Source organism: Symphalangus syndactylus, chromosome 24 (assembly GCF_028878055.3).
Source record: "Symphalangus syndactylus isolate Jambi chromosome 24, NHGRI_mSymSyn1-v2.1_pri, whole genome shotgun sequence".
Lineage (NCBI taxonomy): Eukaryota > Metazoa > Chordata > Mammalia > Primates > Hylobatidae > Symphalangus > Symphalangus syndactylus.
In genome coordinates, this window is record NC_072446.2 from 75,688,054 (window position 1) to 75,710,603 (window position 22,550).

The following is a 22,550-nucleotide window of genomic DNA, read 5'->3' on the forward strand; positions in this document are numbered from 1 at the left end:
TTCAACTCTGTTAGTTGAATGCACAGAACAGAAAGAAGTTTCATACAATGCTTCTGTGTAGTTTATATTTGAACATATTCTTTTTTCCACTATTACCCACTTAGCGCTACGAATGTCCAGTTGCATTTTCTACAGACAGAGTGTTTCAAAACTGCTCAATCAAAAGTATGGTTTAACTCTGTTAGCTGAATGCTCAGATCAGAAAGAAGTTTCACAGAATGCTTCTGTGTAGTTTATATTTGAATATATTCCTTTTTCCACTACTACGCCTTTAGCGCTCCAAATGTCCAGTTGCATTTTCTACAGAAAGTGTGTTCAGATCTGCTAAATCAAAAGTATGTTTTAACTCTGTTAGCTGAATGCACAGATCAGAAAGAAGTTTCACCGAATGATTCTGTGTAGTTTATATTTGAAGACATTCCTTTTTCCACTATTACCCTCTTAGCGCTCCGAATCTCCACTTGCATTTTCTACAAAAAGAGTGTTTCATAACTGCTCAATCAAAAATATGTTTTATCTCTGTTAACTGAATTTACAGATCAGAAATAAGTTTCACAGAATGCATCTGTGTAGTTTTTATTTGAAGATATTCTTTTTCCCAATGTAGGCCTCTTAGCGCTTAGCATGTCCAATTGCAGTTTCTACAGAAAGAGTGTTTCAGAACGGCTCAATCAAAAGTAAGGTTCAACTCTGTTAGTTGAATGCACAGAACAGAAAGAATTTTCACAGAATGCTACTGTGTAGTTTATATTTGAATATATTCCTTTTTCCACTATTACCCTCTTAGCGCTCCGAATGTCCACTTGCATTTTCTACAGAAAGAGTGTTCAGAACTGCGCAATCAAAACTATGGTTTAACTCTGTTAGCTTAATGAATATATCAGAAATAAGTTTCACACAATGCTTCTGTGTAGTTTTTATTTGAAGATATTATTTTTCCCAATAGAGGCCTCTTAGCGCTCAGAATGTCCAATTGCAGTTTCTACAGAAAGAGTGTTTCAGAAAGGCTCAATCAAAAGTAAGGTTCAACTCTGTTAGTTGAATGCACAGAACAGAAAGAAGTTTCATACAATGCTTCTGTGTAGTTTATATTTGAACATATTCTTTATTCCACTATTACCCACTTAGCGCTACGAATGTCCAGTTGCATTTTCTACAGACAGAGTGTTTCAAAACTGCTCAATCAAAAGTATGGTTTAACTCTGTTAGCTGAATGCTCAGATCTGAAAGAAGTTTCACAGAATGCTTCTGTGTAGTTTATATTTGAATATATTCCTTTTTCCACTACTACTCTCTTAGCGCTCCAAATGTCCAGTTGCATATTCTACAGAAAGAGTGTTCAGATCTGCTCAATCAAAAGTATGGTTTAACTCTGTTAGCTGAATGCACAGATCAGAAAGAAGTTTCACAGAATGATTCTGTGTAGTTTACATTTGGAGACATTCCTTTTTCCACTATTACCCTCTTAGCGCTCCGAATCTCCACTTGCATTTTCTACAGAAAGAGTGTTTCAGAACGGCTCAATCAAAAGTAAGGTTCAACTCTTTTAGTTGAACAAACAGAACAGAAAGAAGTTTCACACAATTCTTCTGTGTAGTTTTTATTTGTAGACATTCTTTTTCCCAATATAGGCCTCTTAGCGCTCAGAATGTCCAATTGCAGTTTCTACAGAAAGAGTGTTTCAGAACGGCTCAATCAAAAGTAAGGTTCAACTCTGTTAGTTGAATGCACAGAACAGAAAGAAGTTTCATACAATGCTTCTGTGTAGTTTATATTTGAACATATTCTTTTTTCCACTATTACCCACTTAGCGCTACGAATGTCCAGTTGCATTTTCTACAGACAGAGTGTTTCAAAACTGCTCAATCAAAAGTATGGTTTAACTCTGTTAGCTGAATGCTCAGATCAGAAAGAAGTTTCACAGAATGCTTCTGTGTAGTTTATATTTGAATATATTCCTTTTTCCACTACTACGCTCTTAGCGCTCCAAATGTCCAGTTGCATTTTCTACAGAAAGAGTGATCAGATCTGCTCAATCAAAAGTATGGTTTAACTCTGTTAGCTGAATGCACAGATCAGAAAGAAGTTTCACCGAATGATTCTGTGTAGTTTATATTTGAAGACATTCCTTTTTCCACTATTACCCTCTTAGCGCTCCGAATCTCCACTTGCATTTTCTACAAAAAGAGTGTTTCATAACTGCTCAATCAAAAATATGTTTTATCTCTGTTAACTGAATTTACAGATCAGAAATAAGTTTCACAGAATGCATCTGTGTAGTTTTTATTTGAAGATATTCTTTTTCCCAATGTAGGCCTCTTAGCGCTTAGCATGTCCAATTGCAGTTTCTACAGAAAGAGTGTTTCAGAACGGCTCAATCAAAAGTAAGGTTCAACTCTGTTAGTTGAATGCACAGAACAGAAAAAATTTTCACACAATGCTACTGTGTAGTTTATATTTGAATATATTCCTTTTTCCACTATTAACCTCTTAGCGCTCCGAATGTCCACTTGCATTTTCTACAGAAAGAGTGTTCAGAACTGCGCAATCAAAACTATGGTTTAACTCTGTTAGCTTAATGAACATATCAGAAATAAGTTTCACACAATGCTTCTGTGTAGTTTTTATTTGAAGATATTATTTTTCCCAATAGAGGCCTCTTAGCGCTCAGAATGTCCAATTGCAGTTTCTACAGAAAGAGTGTTTCAGAAAGGCTCAATCAAAAGTAAGTTTCAACTCTGTTAGTTGAATGCACAGAACAGAAAGAAGTTTCATACAATGCTTCTGTGTAGTTTATATTTGAACATATTCTTTTTTCCACTATTACCCAGTTGGCGCTACGAATGTCCAGGTGCATTTTCTACAGACAGAGTGTTTCAAAACTGCTCAATCAAAAGTATGGTTTAACTCTGTTAGCTGAATGCTCAGATCAGAAAGAAATTTCACAGAATGCTTCTGTGTAGTTTATATTTGAATATATTCCTTTTTCCACTACTACTCTCTTAGCGCTCCAATTGTCCAGTTGCATTTTCTACAGAAAGAGTGTTCAGATCTGCTCAATCAAAAGTATGGTTTAACTCTGTTAGCTGAATGCACAGATCAGAAAGAAGTTTCACAGAATGATTCTGTGTAGTTTATATTTGGAGACATTCCTTTTTCCACTATTACCCTATTAGCGCTCCGAATCTCCACTTGCATTTTCTACAGAAAGAGTGTTTCAGAACGGCTCAATCAAAACTAAGGTTCAATTCTTTTAGTTGAACAAACAGAACAGAAAGAAGTTTCACACAATTCTTCTGTGTAGTTTTTATTTGTAGACATTCTTTTTCCCAATATAGGCCTCTTAGCGCTCAGAATGTCCAATTGCAGTTTCTACAGAAAGAGTGTTTCAGAACGGCTCAATCAAAAGTAAGGTTCAACTCTGTTAGTTGAATGCACAGAACAGAAAGAAGTTTCATACAATGCTTCTGTGTAGTTTATATTTGAACATATTTTTTTTCCACTATTACCCACTTAGCGCTACGAATGTCCAGATGCATTTTCTACAGACAGAGTGTTTCAAAACTGCTCAATCAAAAGTATGGTTTAACTCTGTTAGCTGAATGCTCAGATCAGAAAGAAGTTTCACAGAATGCTTCTGTGTAGTTTATATTTGAATATATTCCTTTTTCCACTACTACGCTCTTAGCGCTCCAAATGTCCAGTTGCATTTTCTACAGAAAGAGTGTTCAGATCTGCTCAATCAAAAGTATGGTTTAACTCTGTTAGCTGAATGCACAGATCAGAAAGAAGTTTCACCGAATGATTCTGTGTAGTTTATATTTGAAGACATCCCTTTTTCCACTATTGCCCTCTTAGCGCTCCGAATGTCCACTTGCATTTTCTACAGAAAGAGTGTTCAGAACTGCGCAATCAAAAGTATGGTTTAACTCTGTTATCTTAATGAACATATCAGAAATAAGTTTCACACAATGCTTCTCTGTAGTTTTTATTTGAAGATATTATATTTCCCAATATAGGCCTCTTAGCGCTCAGAATGTCCAATTGCAGTTTCTACAGAAAGAGTGTTTCAGAACGGCTCAATCAAACCTAAGGTTCAACTCTTTTAGTTGAACAAACAGAACAGAAAGAAGTTTCACAGAATGCATCTGTGTAGTTTTTATTTGAAGATATTCTTTTTCCCAATGTAGGCCTCTTAGCGCTTAGCATGTCCAATTGCAGTTTCTACAGAAAGAGTGTTTCAGAACGGCTCAATTAAAAGTAAGGTTCAACTCTGTTAGTTGAATGCACAGAACAGTAAGAATTTTCACAGAATGCTACTGTGTAGTTTATATTTGAATATATTCCTTTTTCCACTATTACCCTCTTAGCGCTCCGAATGTCCACTTGCATTTTCTACAGAAAGAGTGTTCAGAACTGCGCAATCAAAAGTATGGTTTAACTCTGTTAGCTTAATGAACATATCAGAAATAAGTTTCACACAATGCTTCTGTGTAGTTTTTATTTGAAGATATTATTTTTCCCAATAGAGGCCTCTTAGCGCTCAGAATGTCCAATTGCAGTTTCTACAGAAAGAGTGTTTCAGAAAGGCTCAATCAAAAGTAAGGTTCAACTCTGTTAGTTGAATGCACAGAACAGAAAGAAGTTTCATACAATGCTTCTGTGTAGTTTATATTTGAACATATTCTTTTTTCCACTATTACCCACTTGGCGCTACGAATGTCCAGTTGCATTTTCTACAGACAGAGAGTTTCAAAACTGCTCAATCAAAAGTATGGTTTAACTCTGTAAGCTGAATGCTCAGATCAGAAAGAAGTTTCACAGAATGCTTCTGTGTAGTTTATATTTGAATATATTCCTTTTTCCACTACTACACTCTTAGCGCTCCAAATGTCCAGTTGCATTTTCTACAGAAAGAGTGTTCAGATCTGCTCAATCAAAAGATTGGTTTAACTCTGTTAGCTGAATGCACAGATCAGAAAGAAGTTTCACAGAATGATTCTGTGTAGTTTATATTTGGAGACATTCCTTTTTCCGCTATTACCCTCTTAGCGCTCCGAATCTCCACTTGCATTTTCTACAGAAAGAGTGTTTCAGAACGGCTCAATCAAAACTAAGGTTCAACTCTTTTAGTTGAACAAACAGAACAGAAAGAAGTTTCACACAATTCTTCTGTGTAGTTTTTACTTGTAGATATTCTTTTTCCCAATATAGGCCTCTTAGCGCTCAGAATGTCCAATTGCAGTTTCTACAGAAAGAGTGTTTCAGAACGGCTCAATCAAAAGTACGGTTTAACTCTGTTAGCTGAATGCACAGATCAGAAAGAAGTTTCACCGAATGATTCTGTGTAGTTTATATTTGAAGACATTCCTTTTTCCACTATTACCATCTTAGCGCTCCGAATCTCCACTTGCATTTTCTACAAAAAGAGTGTTTCATAACTGCTCAATCAAAAATAAGTTTTATCTCTGTTAACTGAATTTACAGATCAGAAACAAGTTTCACAGAATGCATCTGTGTAGTTTTTATTTGAAGATATTCTTTTTCCAAATGTAGGCCTCTTAGCGCTTAGCATGTCCAATTGCAGTTTCTACAGAAAGAGTGTTTCAGAACGGCTCAATCAAAAGTAAGGTTCAACTCTGTTAGTTGAATGCACAGAACAGAAAGAATTTTCACAGAATGCTACTGTGTAGTTTATATTTGAATATATTCCTTTCTCCACTATTACCCTCTTAGCGCTCCGAATGTCCACTTGCATTTTCTACAGAAGGAGTGTTCAGAACTGCGCAATGAAAAGTATGGTTTAACTCTGTTAGCTTAATGAACATATCAGAAATAAGTTTCACACAATGCTTCTGTGTAGTTTTTATTTGAAGATTTTATTTTTCCCAATAGAGGCCTCTTAGCGCTCAGAATGTCCAATTGCAGTTTCTACAGAAAGAGTGTTTCAGAAAGGCTCAATCAAAAGTAAGGTTCAACTCTGTTAGTTGAATGCACAGAACAGAAAGAAGTTTCATACAATGCTTCTGTGTAGTTTATATTTGAACATATTCTTTTTTCCACTATTACCCACTTAGCGCTACGAATGTCCAGTTGCATTTTCTACAGACAGAGTGTTTCAAAACTGCTCAATCAAAAGTATGGTTTAACTCTGTTAGCTGAATGCTCAGATCAGAAAGAAGTTTCACAGAATGCTTCTGTGTAGTTTATATTTGAATATATTCCTTTTTCCACTACTACGCCCTTAGCGCTCCAAATGTCCAGTTGCATTTTCTACAGAAAGTGTGCTCAGATCTGCTAAATCAAAAGTATGTTTTAACTCTGTTAGCTGAATGCACAGATCAGAAAGAAGTTTCACCGAATGATTCTGTGTAGTTTATATTTGAAGACATTCCATTTTCCACTATTACCCTCTTAGCGCTCCGAATCTCCACTTGCATTTTCTACAAAATGAGTGTTTCATAACTGCTCAATCAAAAATATGTTTTATCTCTGTTAACTGAATTTACAGATCAGAAATAAGTTTCACAGAATGCATCTGTGTAGTTTTTATTTGAAGATATTCTTTTTCCCAATGTAGGCCTCTTAGCGCTTAGCATGTCCAATTGCAGTTTCTACAGAAAGAGTGTTTCAGAACGGCTCAATCAAAAGTAAGGTTCAACTCTGTTAGTTGAATGCACAGAACAGAAAGAATTTTCACAGAATGCTACTGTGTAGTTTATATTTGAATATATTCCTTTTTCCACTATTACCCTCTTAGCGCTCCGAATGTCCACTTGCATTTTCTACAGAAAGAGTGTTCAGAACTGCGCAATCAAAACTATGGTTTAACTCTGTTAGCTTAATGAACATATCAGAAATAAGTTTCACACAATGCTTCTGTGTAGTTTTTATTTGAAGATATTATTTTTCCCAATAGAGGCCTCTTAGCGCTCAGAATGTCCAAATGCAGTTTCTACAGAAAGAGTGTTTCAGAAAGGCTCAATCAAATTAAGGTTCAACTCTGTTAGTTGAATGCACAGAACAGAAAGAAGTTTCATACAATGCTTCTGTGTAGTTTATATTTGAACATATTCTTTATTCCACTATTACCCACTTAGCGCTACGAATGTCCAGTTGCATTTTCTACAGACAGAGTGTTTCAAAACTGCTCAATCAAAAGTATGGTTTAACTCTGTTAGCTGAGTGCTCAGATCTGAAAGAAGTTTCACAGAATGCTTCTGTGTAGTTTATATTTGAATATATTCCTTTTTCCACTACTACTCTCTTAGCGCTCCAAATGTCCAGTTGCATATTCTACAGAAAGAGTGTTCAGATCTGCTCAATCAAAAGTATGGTTTAACTCTGTTAGCTGAATGCACAGATCAGAAAGAAGTTTCACAGAATGATTCTGTGTAGTTTACATTTGGAGACATTCCTTTTTCCACTATTACCCTCTTAGCGCTCCGAATCTCCACTTGCATTTTCTACAGAAAGAGTGTTTCAGAACGGCTCAATCAAAAGTAAGGTTCAACTCTTTTAGTTGAACAAACAGAACAGAAAAAAGTTTCACACAATTCTTCTGTGTAGTTTTTATTTGTAGACATTCTTTTTCCCAATATAGGCCTCTTAGCGCTCAGAATGTCCAATTGCAGTTTCTACAGAAAGAGTGTTTCAGAACGGCTCAATCAAAAGTAAGGTTCAACTCTGTTAGTTGAATGCACAGAACAGAAAGAAGTTTCATACAATGCTTCTGTGTAGTTTATATTTGAACATATTCTTTTTTCCACTATTACCCACTTAGCGCTACGAATGTCCAGTTGCATTTTCTACAGACAGAGTGTTTCAAAACTGCTCAATCAAAAGTATGGTTTAACTCTGTTAGCTGAATGCTCAGATCAGAAAGAAGTTTCACAGAATGCTTCTGTGTAGTTTATATTTGAATATATTCCTTTTTCCACTACTACGCTCTTAGCGCTCCAAATGTCCAGTTGCATTTTCTACAGAAAGAGTGATCAGATCTGCTCAATCAAAAGTATGGTTTAACTCTGTTAGCTGAATGCACAGATCAGAAAGAAGTTTCACCGAATGATTCTGTGTAGTTTATATTTGAAGACATTCCTTTTTCCACTATTACCATCTTAGCGCTCCGAATCTCCACTTGCATTTTCTACAAAAAGAGTGTTTCATAACTGCTCAATCAAAAATATGTTTTATCTCTGTTAACTGAATTTACAGATCAGAAATAAGTTTCACAGAATGCATCTGTGTAGTTTTTATTTGAAGATATTCTTTTTCCCAATGTAGGCCTCTTAGCGCTTAGCATGTCCAATTGCAGTTTCTACAGAAAGAGTGTTTCAGAACGGCTCAATCAAAAGTAAGGTTCAACTCTGTTAGTTGAATGCACAGAACAGAAAGAATTTTCACAGAATGCTACTGTGTAGTTTATATTTGAATATATTCCTTTTTCCACTATTACCCTCTTAGCGCTCCGAATGTCCACTTGCATTTTCTACAGAAAGAGTGTTCAGAACTGCGCAATCAAAAGTATGGTTTAACTCTGTTAGCTTAATGAACATATCAGAAATAAGTTTCACACAATGCTTCTGTGTAGTTTTTATTTGAAGATATTATTTTTCCCAATAGAGGCCTCTTAGCGCTCAGAATGTCCAATTGCAGTTTCTACAGAAAGAGTGTTTCAGAAAGGCTCAATCAAAAGTAAGGTTCAACTCTGTTAGTTGAATGCACAGAACAGAAAGAAGTTAAATACAATGCTTCTGTGTAGTTTATATTTGAACATATTCTTTTTTCCACTATTACCCACTTAGCGCTACGAATGTCCAGTTGCATTTTCTACAGACAGAGTGTTTCAAAACTGCTCAATCAAAAGTATGGTTTAACTCTTTTGGCTGAATTCTCAGATCAGAAAGAAGTTTCACAGAATGCTTCTGTGTAGTTTATATTTGAATATATTCCTTTTTACACTACTACTCTCTTAGCGCTCCAAATTTCCAGTAGCATTTTCTACAGAAAGAGTGTTCAGATCTGCTCAATCAAAAGTATGGTTTAACTCTGTTAGCTGAATGCACAGATCAGAAAGAAGTTTCACAGAATGATTCTGTGTAGTTTATATTTGGGGACATTCCTTTTTCCACTAATACCCTCTTAGCGCTCCGAATCTCCACTTGCATTTTCTACAGAAAGAGTGTTTCAGAACGGCTCAATCCAAACTAAGGTTCAACTCTTTTAGTTGAACAAACTGAACAGAAAGAAGTTTCACACAATTCTTCTGTGTAGTTTTTATTTGTAGACATTCTTTTTCCCAATATAGGCCTCTTAGCGCTCAGAATGTCCAATTGCAGTTTCTACAGAAAGAGTGTTTCAGAACGGCTCAATCAAAAGTAAGGTTCAACTCTCTTAGTTGAACGCACAGAACAGAAAGAAGTTTCATACAATGTTTCTGTGTAGTTTATATTTGAACATATTCTTTTTTCCACTATTACCCACTTAGCGCTACGAATGTCCAGTTGCATTTTCTACAGACAGAGTGTTTCAAAACTGCTCAATCAAAAGTATGGTTTAACTCTGTTAGCTGAATGCTCAGATCAGAAAGAAGTTTCACAGAATGCTTCTGTGTAGTTTATATTTGAATATATTCCTTTTTCCACTACTACGCTCTTAGCGCTCCAAATGTCCAGTTGCATTTTCTACAGAAAAAGTGTTCAGATCTGCTCAATCAAAAGTGTGGTTTAACTCTGTTAGCTGAATGCACAGATCAGAAAGAAGTTTCACCGAATGATTCTGTGTAGTTTATATTTGAAGACATTCCTTTTTCCACTATTACCCTCTTAGCGCTCCGAATCTCCACTTGCATTTTCTACAAAAAGAGTGTTTCATAACTGCTCAATCAAAAATATGTTTTATCTCTGTTAACTGAATTTACATATCAGAAATAAGTTTCACAGAATGCATCTGTGTAGTTTTTATTTGAAGATATTCTTTTTCCCAATGTAGGCCTCTTAGCGCTTAGCATGTCCAATTGCAGTTTCTACAGAAAGAGTGTTTCAGAACGGCTCAATCAAAAGTAAGGTTCAACTCTGTTAGTTGAATGCACAGAACAGAAAGAATTTTCACAGAATGCTACTGTGTAGTTTATATTTGAATATATTCCTTTTTCCACTATTACCCTCTTAGCGCTCCGAATGTCCACTTGCATTTTCTACAGAAAGAGTGTTCAGAACTTCGCAATCAAAACTATGGTTAACTCTGTTAGCTTAATGAACATATCAGAAATAATTTTCACCCAATGCTTCTGTGTAGTTTTTATTTGAAGATATTATTTTTCCCAATAGAGGCCTCTTAGCGCTCAGAATGTCCAATTGCAGTTTCTACAGAAAGAGTGTTTCAGAAAGGCTCAATCAAAAGTAAGGTTCAACTCTGTTAGTTGAATGCACAGAACAGAAAGAAGTTCCATAGAATGCTTCTGTGTAGTTTATATTTGAACATATTCTTTTTTCCACTATTACCCACTTAGCGCTACGAATGTCCAGTTGCATTTTCTACAGACAGAGTGTTTCAAAACTGCTCAATCAAATGTATGGTTTAACTCTGTTAGCTGAATGCTCAGATCTGAAAGAAGTTTCACAGAATGCTTCTGTGTATTTTATAGTTGAATATATTCCTTTTTCCACTACTACTCTCTTAGCGCTCCAAATGTCCAGTTGCATTTTCTACAGAAAGAGTGTTCAGATCTGCTCAATCAAAAGTATGGTTTAATTCTGTTAGCTGAATGCACAGATCAGAAATAAGTTTCACAGAATGATTCTGTGTAGTTTATATTTGGAGACATTCATTTTTCCACTATTACCCTCTTAGCGCTCCGAATCTCCACTTGCATTTTCTACAGAAAGAGTGTTTCAGAACGGCTCAATCCAAACTAAGGTTCAACTCTTTTAGTTGAACAAACAGAACAGAAAGAAGTTTCACACAATTCTTCTGTGTAGTTTTTATTTGTAGACATTCTTTTTCCCAATATAGGCCTCTTAGCGCTCAGAATGTCCAATTGCAGTTTCTACAGAAAGAGTGTTTCAGAACGGCTCAATCAAAAGTAAGGTTCAACTCTGTTAGTTGAATGCACAGAACAGAAAGAAGTTTCATACAATGCTTCTGTGTAGTTTATATTTGAACATATTCTTTTTTCCACTATTACCCACTTAGCGCTACGAATGTCCAGTTGCATTTTCTACAGACAGAGTGTTTCAAAACTGCTCAATCAAAAGTATGGTTTAACTCTGTTAGCTGAATGCTCAGATCAGAAAGAAGTTTCACAGAATGCTTCTGTGTAGTTTATATTTGAATATATTCCTTTTTCCACTACTACGCTCTTAGCGCCTCAAATGTCCAGTTGCATTTTCTACAGAAAAAGTGTTCAGATCTGCTCAATCAAAAGTATGGTTTAACTCTGTTAGCTGAATGCACAGATCAGAAAGAAGTTTCACCGAATGATTCTGTGTAGTTTATATTTGAAGACATTCCTTTTTCCACTATTACCCTCTTAGCGCTCCGAATCTCCACTTGCATTTTCTACAAAAAGAGTGTTTCATAACTGCTCAATCAAAAATATGTTTTATCTCTGTTAACTGAATTTACAGATCAGAAATAAGTTTCACAGAATGCATCTGTGTAGTTTTTATTTGAAGATATTCTTTTTCCCAATGTAGGCCTCTTAGCGCTTAGCATGTCCAATTGCAGTTTCTACAGAAAAAGTGTTTCAGAACGGCTCAATCAAAAGTAAGGTTCAACTCTTTTAGTGGAACAAACAGAACAGAAAGAAGTTTCACACAATTCTTCTGTGTAGTTTTTATTTGTAGACATTCTTTTTCCCAATATAGGCCTCTTAGCGCTCAGAATGTCCAATTGCAGTTTCTACAGAAAGAGTGTTTCAGAACGGCTCAATTAAAAGTAAGGTTCAACTCTGTTAGTTGAATGCACAGAACAGAAAGAAGTTTCATGCAATGCTTCTGTGTAGTTTATATTTGAATATATTCCTTTTTCCACTAATACGCTCTTAGCGCTCCAAATGTCCAGTTGCATTTTCTACAGACAGAGTGTTTCAAAACTGCTCAATCAAAAGTATGGTTTAACTCTGTTAGCTGAATGCACAGATCAGAAAGAAGTTTCACAGAATGATTCTGTGTAGTTTATATTTGAATATATTCCTTTTTCCACTACTACTCTCTTAGCGCTCCAAAAGTCCAGTTGCATTTTCTACAGAAAGAGTGTTCAGAACTGCTCAATCAAAAGTATGGTTTAACTCTGTTAGCTGAATGCACAGATCAGAAAGAAGTTTCACAGAATGATTCTGTGTAGTTTATATTTGAAGACATTCCTTTTTCCACTATTACCCTCTTAGCGCTCCGAATCTCCACTTGCATTTTCTACAGAAAGAGTGTTTCAGAACGGCTCAATCAAAACTAAGGTTCAACTCTTTTAGTTGAACAAACAGAACAGAAAGAAGTTTCACACAATTCTTCTGTGTAGTTTTTATTTGTAGACATTCTTTTTCCAAATATAGGCCTCTTAGCTCTCAGAATGTCCAATTGCAGTTTCTACAGAAAGAGTGTTTCAGAACGGCTCAATCAACAGTAAGGTTCAACTCTGTTAGTTGAATGCACAGAACAGAAAGAAGTTTCATACAATGCTTCTGTGTAGTTTATATTTGAACATATTCTTTTTTCCACTATTACCCACTCAGCGCTACGAATGTCCAGTTGCATTTTCTACAGACAGAGTGTTTCAAAACTGCTCAATCAAAAGTATGGTTTAACTCTGTTAGCTGAATGCTCAGATCAGAAAGAAGTTTCACAGAATGCTTCTGTGTAGTTTATATTTGAATATATTCCTTTTTCCACTAATACGCTCTTAGCGCTCCAAATGTCCAGTTGCATTTTCAACAGAAAGAGTGTTCAGATCTGCTCAATCAAAAGTATGGTTTAACTCTGTTAGCTGAATGCACAGATCAGAAAGAAGTTTCACCGAATGATTCTGTGTAGTTTACATTTGAAGACATTCCTTTTTCCACTATTACCCTCTTAGCGCCCCGAATCTCCACTTGCATTTTCTACAAAAAGAGTGTTTCATAACTGCTCAATGAAAAATATGTTTTATCTCTGTTAACTGAATTTACCGATCAGAAATAAGTTGCACAGAATGCATCTGTGTAGTTTTTATTTGAAGATATTCTTTTTCCCAATGTAGGCCTCTTAGCGCTTAGCATGTCCAATTGCAGTTTCTACAGAAAGAGTGTTTCAGAACGGCTCAATCAAAAGTAAGGTTCAACTCTGTTAGTTGAATGCACAGAACAGAAAGAATTTTCACAGAATGCTACTGTGTAGTTTATATTTGAATATATCCCTTTTTCCAATATTACCCTCTTAGCGCTCCGAATGTCCACTTGCATTTTCTACAGAAAGAGTGTTCAGAACTGCGCAATCCAAAGTATGGTTTAACTCTGTTAGCTTAATGAACATATCAGAAATAAGTTTCACACAATGCTTCTCTGTAGTTTTTATTTGAAGATATTATTTTTCCCAATATAGGCCTCTTAGCGCTCAGAATGTCCAATTGCAGTTTCTACAGAAAGAGGGTTTCAGAACGGCTCAATCAAAAGTAAGGTTCAACTCTGTTAGTTGAATGCACAGAACAGAAAGAAGTTTCATACAATGCTTCTGTGTAGTTTATATTTGAACATATTCTTTTTTCCACTGTTACCCACTCAGCGCTATGAATGTCCAGTTGCATTTTCTACAGACAGAGTGTTTCAAAACTGCTCAATCAAAAGTATGGTTTAACTCTGTTAGCTGAATGCTCAGATCAGAAAGAAGTTTCACAGAATGCTTCTGTGTAGTTTATATTTGAATATATTCCTTTTTCCACTACTACTCTCTTAGCGCTCCAAATGTCCAGTTGCATTTTCTACAGAAAGAGTGTTCAGATCTGCTCAATCAAAAGTATGGTTTAACTCTGTTAGCTGAATGCACAGATCAGAAAGAAGTTTCACAGAATGATTCTGTGTAGTTTATATTTGGAGACATTCCTTTTTCCACTATTACCCTCTTAGCGCTCCGAATCTCCACTTGCATTTTCTACATAAAGAGTGTTTCAGAACGGCTCAATCAAAACTAAGGTTCAACTCTTTTAGTTGAACAAACAGAACAGAAAGAAGTTTCACACAATTCTTCTGTGTAGTTTTTATTTGTAGACATTCTTTTTCCCAATATAGGCCTCTTAGCTCTCAGAATGTCCAATTGCAGTTTCTACAGAAAGAGTGTTTCAGAACGGCTCAATCAAAAGTAAGGTTCAACTCTGTTAGCTGAATGCACAGAACAGAAAGAAGTTTCATACAATTCTTCTGTGTAGTTTATATTTGAACATATTCTTTTTTCCACTATTACCCACTCAGCCCTACGAATGTCCAGTTGCATTTTCTACAGACAGAGTGTTTCAAAACTGCTCAATCAAAAGTATGGATTAACTCTCTTAGCTGAATGCTCAGATCAGAAAGAAGTTTCACAGAATGCTTCTGTGTAGTTTATATTTGAATATATTCCTTTTTCCACTAATACGCTCTTAGCGCTCCAAATGTCCAGTTGCATTTTCAACAGAAAGAGTGTTCAGATCTGCTCAATCAAAATTATGGTTTAACTCTGTTAGCTGAATGCACAGATCAGAAAGAAGTTTCACCGAATGATTCTGTGTAGTTTATGTTTGAAGACATTCCTTTTTCCACTATTACCCTCTTAGCGCTCCGAATCTCCACTTGCATTTTCTACAAAAAGAGTGTTTCATAACTGCTCAATGAAAAATATGTTTTATCTCTGTTAATTGAATTTACAGATCAGAAATAAGTTGCACAGAATACATCTGTGTAGTTTTTATTTGAAGATATTCTTTTTCCCAATGTAGGCCTCTTAGCGCTTAGCATGTCCAATTGCAGTTTCTACAGAAAGAGTGTTTCAGAACGGCTCAATAAAAAGTAAGGTTCAACTCTGTTAGTTGAATGCACAGAACAGAAAGAATTTTCACAGAATGCTACTGTGTAGTTTATATTTGAATATATCCCTTTTTCCACTATTACCCTCTTAGCGCTCCGACTGTCCACTTGCATTTTCTACAGAAAGAGTGTTCAGAACTGCGCAATCAAAAGTATGGTTTAACTCTGTTAGCTTAATGAACATATCAGAAATAAGTTTCACACAATGCTTCTGTGTAGTTTTTATTTGAAGATATTATTTTTCCCAATATAGGCCTCTTAGCTCTCAGAATGTCCAATTGCAGTTTCTACAGAAAGAGTGTTTCAGAACGGCTCAATCAAAAGTAAGGTTCAACTCTGTTAGTTGAATGCACAGAACAGAAAGAAGTTTCATACAATGCTTCTGTGTAGTTTATATTTGAACATATTCTTTTTTCCACTATTACCCACTTAGCGCTACGAATGTCCAGTTGCATTTTCTACAGACAGAGTGTTTCAAAACTGCTCAATCAAATGTATGGTTTAACTCTGTTAGCTGAATGCTCAGATCAGAAAGAAGTTTCACACAATGCTTCTGTGTAGTTTATATTTGAATATATTCCTTTTTCCACTACTACTCTCTTAGCGCTCCAAATGTCCAGTTGCATTTTCTACAGAAAGAGAGTTCAGATCTGCTCAATCAAAAGTATGGTTTAACTCTGTTAGCTGAATGCACAGATCAGAAAGATGTTTCACAGAATGATTCTGTGTAGTTTGTATTTGGAGACATTCCTTTTTCAACTATTACCCTCTTAGCGCTCCGAATCTCCACTTGCATTTTCTACAGAAAGAGTGTTTCAGAACGGCTCAATCAAAACTAAGGTTCAACTCTTTTAGTTGAACAAACAGAACAGAAAGAAGTTTCACACAATTCTTCTGTGTAGTTTTTATTTGTAGACATTCTTTTTCCCAATATAGGCCTCTTAGCGCTCAGAATGTCCAATTGCAGTTTCTACAAAAGAGTGTTTCAGATCGGCTCAATCAAAAGTAAGGTTCAACTCTGTTAGTTGAATGCACAGAACAGAAAGAAGTTTCATACAATGCTTCTGTGTAGTTTATATTTGAACATATTCTTTTTTCCACTATTACCCACTTAGCGCTACGAATGTCCAGTTGCATTTTCTACAGACAGAGTGTTTCAAAACTGCTCAATCAAAAGTATGGTTTAACTCTGTTAGCTGAATGCTCAGATCAGAAAGAAGTTTCACAGAATGCTTCTGTGTAGTTTATATTTGAATATATTCCTTTTTCCACTACTACGCTCTTAGCGCTCCAAATGTCCAGTTGCATTTTCAACAGAAAGAGGGTTCAGATCTGCTCAATCAAAAGTATGGTTTAACTCTGTTAGCTGAATGCACAGATCAGAAAGAAGTTTCACCGAATGATTCTGTGTAGTTTATGTTTGAAGACATTCCTTTTTCCACTATTACCCTCTTAGCGCTCCGAATCTCCACTTTCATTTTCTACAAAAAGAGTGTTTCATAACTGCTCAATGAAAAATATGTTTTATCTCTGTTAACTGAATTTACAGATCAGAAATATGTTGCACAGAATGCATCTGTGTAGTTTTTATTTGAAGATATTCTTTTTCCCAATGTAGGCCTCTTAGCGCTTAGCATGTCCAATTGCAGTTTCTACAGAAAGAGTGTTTCAGAACGGCTCAATCAAAAGTAAGGTTCAACTCTGTTAGCTGAATGCACAGAACAGAAAGAGTTTTCACAGAATGCTACTGTGTAGTTTATATTTGAATATATTCCTTTTTCCACTATTACCCTCTTAGCGCTCCGAATGTCCACTTGCATTTTCTACAGAAAGAGTGTTCAGAACTGCGCAATCAAAAGTATGGTTTAACTCTGTTAGCTTAATGAATATATCAGAAATAAGTTTCACACAATGCTTCTGTGTAGTTTTTATTTGAAGATATTATTTTTCCCAATAGAGGCCTCTTAGCGCTCAGAATGTCCAATTGCAGTTTCTACAGAAAGAGTGTTTCAGAAAGGCTCAATCAAAAGTAAGGTTCAACTCTGTTAGTTGAATGCACAGAACAGAAAGAAGTTTCATACAATGCTTCTGTGTAGTTTATATCTGAACATACTCTTTTTTCCACTATTACCCACTTAGCGCTACGAATGTCCAGTTGCATTTTCTACAGACAGAGTGTTTCAAAACTCCTCAATCAAATGTATGGTTTAACTCTGTTAGCTGAATTCTCAGATCAGAAAGAAGTTTCACAGAATGCTTCTGTGTAGTTTATATTTGAATATATTCCTTTTTCCACTACTACGCCCTTAGCGCTCCAAATGTCCAGTTGCATTTTCTACAGAAAGTGTGTTCAGATCTGCTAAATCAAAAGTATGTTTTAACTCTGTTAGCTGAATGCACAGATCAGAAAGAAGTTTCACCGAATGATTCTGTGTAGTTTATATTTGAAGACATTCCTTTTTCCACTATTACCCTCTTAGCGCTCCGAATCTCCACTTGCATTTTCTACAAAAAGAGTGTTTCATAACTGCTCAATCAAAAATATGTTTTATCTCTGTTAACTGAATTTACAGATCAGAAATAAGTTTCACAGAATGCATCTGTGTAGTTTTTATTTGAAGATATTCTTTTTCCCAATGTAGGCCTCTTAGCGCTTAGCATGTCCAATTGCAGTTTCTACAGAAAGAGTGTTTCAGAACGGCTCAATCAAAAGTAAGGTTCAACTCTGTTAGTTGAATGCACAGAACAGAAAGAATTTTCACAGAATGCTACTGTGTAGTTTATATTTGAATATATTCCTTTTTCCACTATTACCCTCTTAGCGCTCCGAATGTCCACTTGCATTTTCTACAGAAAGAGTGTTCAGAACTGCGCAATCAAAACTATGGTTTAACTCTGTTAGCTTAATGAACATATCAGAAATAAGTTTCACACAATGCTTCTGTGTAGTTTTTATTTGAAGATATTATTTTTCCCAATAGAGGCCTCTTAGCGCTCAGAATGTCCAATTGCAGTTTCTACAGAAAGAGTGTTTCAGAAAGGCTCAATCAAAAGTAAGGTTCAACTCTGTTAGTTGAATGCACAGAACAGAAAGAAGTTTCATACAATGCTTCTGTGTAGTTTATATTTGAACATATTCTTTATTCCACTATTACCCACTTAGCGCTACGAATGTCCAGTTGCATTTTCTACAGACAGAGTGTTTCAAAACTGCTCAATCAAAAGTATGGTTTAACTCTGTTAGCTGAATGCTCAGAACTGAAAGAAGTTTCACAGAATGCTTCTGTGTAGTTTATATTTGAATATATTCCTTTTTCCACTACTACTCTCTTAGCGCTCCAAATGTCCAGTTGCATATTCTACAGAAAGAGTGTTCAGATCTGCTCAATCAAAAGTATGGTTTAACTCTGTTAGCTGAATGCACAGATCAGAAAGAAGTTTCACAGAATGATTCTGTGTAGTTTACATTTGGAGACATTCCTTTTTCCACTATTACCCTCTTAGCGCTCCGAATCTCCACTTGCATTTTCTACAGAAAGAGTGTTTCAGAACGGCTCAATCAAAAGTAAGGTTCAACTCTTTTAGTTGAACAAACAGAACAGAAAGAAGTTTCACACAATTCTTCTGTGTAGTTTTTATTTGTAGACATTCTTTTTCCCAATATAGGCCTCTTAGCGCTCAGAATGTCCAATTGCAGTTTCTACAGAAAGAGTGTTTCAGAACGGCTCAATCAAAAGTAAGGTTCAACTCTGTTAGTTGAATGCACAGAACAGAAAGAAGTTTCATACAATGCTTCTGTGTAGTTTATATTTGAACATATTCTTTTTTCCACTATTACCCACTTAGCGCTACGAATGTCCAGTTGCATTTTCTACAGACAGAGTGTTTCAAAACTGCTCAATCAAAAGTATGGTTTAACTCTGTTAGCTGAATGCTCAGATCAGAAAGAAGTTTCACAGAATGCTTCTGTGTAGTTTATATTTGAATATATTCCTTTTTCCACTACTACGCTCTTAGCGCTCCAAATGTCCAGTTGCATTTTCTACAGAAAGAGTGATCAGATCTGCTCAATCAAAAGTATGGTTTAACTCTGTTAGCTGAATGCACAGATCAGAAAGAAGTTTCACCGAATGATTCTGTGTAGTTTATATTTGAAGACATTCCTTTTTCCACTATTACCCTCTTAGCGCTCCGAATCTCCACTTGCATTTTCTACAAAAAGAGTGTTTCATAACTGCTCAATCAAAAATATGTTTTATCTCTGTTAACTGAATTTACAGATCAGAAATAAGTTTCACAGAATGCATCTGTGTAGTTTTTATTTGAAGATATTCTTTTTCCCAATGTAGGCCTCTTAGCGCTTAGCATGTCCAATTGCAGTTTCTACAGAAAGAGTGTTTCAGAACGGCTCAATCAAAAGTAAGGTTCAACTCTGTTAGTTGAATGCACAGAACAGAAAGAATTTTCACAGAATGCTACTGTGTAGTTTATATTTGAATATATTCTTTTTTCCACTATTACCCTCTTAGCGCTCCGAATGTCCACTTGCATTTTCTACAGAAAGAGTGTTCAGAACTGCGCAATCAAAAGTATGGTTTAACTCTGTTAGCTTAATGAACATATCAGAAATAAGTTTCACACAATGCTTCTGTGTAGTTTTTATTTGAAGATATTATTTTTCCCAATAGAGGCCTCTTAGCGCTCAGAATGTCCAATTGCAGTTTCTACAGAAAGAGTGTTTCAGAAAGGCTCAATCAAAAGTAAGGTTCAACTCTGTTAGTTGAATGCACAGAACAGAAAGAAGTTTCATACAATGATTCTGTGTAGTTTATATTTGAACATATTCTTTTTTCCACTATTACCCACTTAGCGCTACGAATGTCCAGTTGCATTTTCTACAGACAGAGTGTTTCAAAACTGCTCAATCAAAAGTATGGTTTAACTCTTTTGGCTGAATTCTCAGATCAGAAAGAAGTTTCACAGAATGCTTCTGTGTAGTTTATATTTGAATATATTCCTTTTTACACTACTACTCTCTTAGCGCTCCAAATTTCCAGTAGCATTTTCTACAGAAAGAGTGTTCAGATCTGCTCAATCAAAAGTATGGTTTAACTCTGTTAGCTGAATGCACAGATCAGAAAGAAGTTTCACAGAATGATTCTGTGTAGTTTATATTTGGAGACATTCCTTTTTCCACTAATACCCTCTTAGCGCTCCGAATCTCCACTTGCATTTTCTACAGAAAGAGTGTTTCAGAACGGCTCAATCCAAACTAAGGTTCAACTCTTTTAGTTGAACAAACTGAACAGAAAGAAGTTTCACACAATTCTTCTGTGTAGTTTTTATTTGTAGACATTCTTTTTCCCAATATAGGCCTCTTAGCGCTCAGAATGTCCAATTGCAGTTTCTACAGAAAGAGTGTTTCAGAACGGCTCAATCAAAAGTAAGGTTCAACTCTCTTAGTTGAACGCACAGAACAGAAAGAAGTTTCATACAATGCTTCTGTGTAGTTTATATTTGAACATATTCTTTTTTCCACTATTACCCACTTAGCGCTACGAATGTCCAGTTGCATTTTCTACAGACAGAGTGTTTCAAAACTGCTCAATCAAAAGTATGGTTTAACTCTGTTAGCTGAATGCTCAGATCAGAAAGAAGTTTCACAGAATGCTTCTGTGTAGTTTATATTTGAATATATTCCTTTTTCCACTACTACGCTCTTAGCGCTCCAAATGTCCAGTTGCATTTTCTACAGAAAAAGTGTTCAGATCTGCTCAATCAAAAGTGTGGTTTAACTCTGTTAGCTGAATGCACAGATCAGAAAGATGTTTCACCGAATGATTCTGTGTAGTTTATATTTGAAGACATTCCTTTTTCCACTATTACCCTCTTAGCGCTCCGAATCTCCACTTGCATTTTCTACAAAAAGAGTGTTTCATAACTGCTCAATCAAAAATATGTTTTATCTCTGTTAACTGAATTTACAGATCAGAAATAAGTTTCACAGAATGCATCTGTGTAGTTTTTATTTGAAGATATTCTTTTTCCCAATGTAGGCCTCTTAGCGCTTAGCATGTCCAATTGCAGTTTCTACAGAAAGAGTGTTTCAGAACGGCTCAATCAAAAGTAAGGTTCAACTCTGTTAGTTGAATGCACAGAACAGAAAGAATTTTCACAGAATGCTACTGTGTAGTTTATATTTGAATATATTCCTTTTTCCACTATTACCCTCTTAGCGCTCCGAATGTCCACTTGCATTTTCTACAGAAAGAGTGTTCAGAACTGCGCAATCAAAACTATGGTTTAACTCTGTTAGCTTAATGAACATATCAGAAATAATTTTCACCCAATGCTTCTGTGTAGTTTTTATTTGAAGATATTATTTTTCCCAATAGAGGCCTCTTAGCGCTCAGAATGTCCAATTGCAATTTCTACAGAAAGAGTGTTTCAGAAAGGCTCAATCAAAAGTAAGGTTCAACTCTGTTAGTTGAATGCACAGAACAGAAAGAAGTTTCATACAATGCTTCTGTGTAGTTTATATTTGAACATATTCTTTTTTCCACTATTACCCACTTAGCGCTACGAATGTCCAGTTGCATTTTCTACAGACAGAGTGTTTCAAAACTGCTCAATCAAATGTATGGTTTAACTCTGTTAGCTGAATGCTCAGATCAGAAAGAAGTTTCACAGAATGCTTCTGTGTAGTTTATAGTTGAATATATTCCTTTTTCCACTACTACTCTCTTAGCGCTCCAAATGTCCAGTTGCATTTTCTACAGAAAGAGTGTTCAGATCTGCTCAATCAAAAGTATGGTTTAATTCTGTTAGCTGAATGCACAGATCAGAAATAAGTTTCACAGAATGATTCTGTGTAGTTTATATTTGGAGACATTCCTTTTTCCACTATTACCCTCTTAGCGCTCCGAATCTCCACTTGCATTTTCTACAGAAAGAGTGTTTCAGAACGGCTCAATCCAAACTAAGGTTCAACTCTTTTAGTTGAACAAACAGAACAGAAAGAAGTTTCACACAATTCTTCTGTGTAGTTTTTATTTGTAGACATTCTTTTTCCCAATATAGGCCTCTTAGCGCTCAGAATGTCCAATTGCAGTTTCTACAGAAAGAGTGTTTCAGAACGGCTCAATCAAAAGTAAGGTTCAACTCTGTTAGTTGAATGCACAGAACAGAAAGAAGTTTCATACAATGCTTCTGTGTAGTTTATATTTGAACATATTCTTTTTTCCACTATTACCCACTTAGCGCTACGAATGTCCAGTTGCATTTTCTACAGACAGAGTGTTTCAAAACTGCTCAATCAAAAGTATGGTTTAACTCTGTTAGCTGAATGCTCAGATCAGAAAGAAGTTTCACAGAATGCTTCTGTGTAGTTTATATTTGAATATATTCCTTTTTCCACTACTACGCTCTTAGCGCCTCAAATGTCCAGTTGCATTTTCTACAGAAAAAGTGTTCAGATCTGCTCAATCAAAAGTATGGTTTAACTCTGTTAGCTGAATGC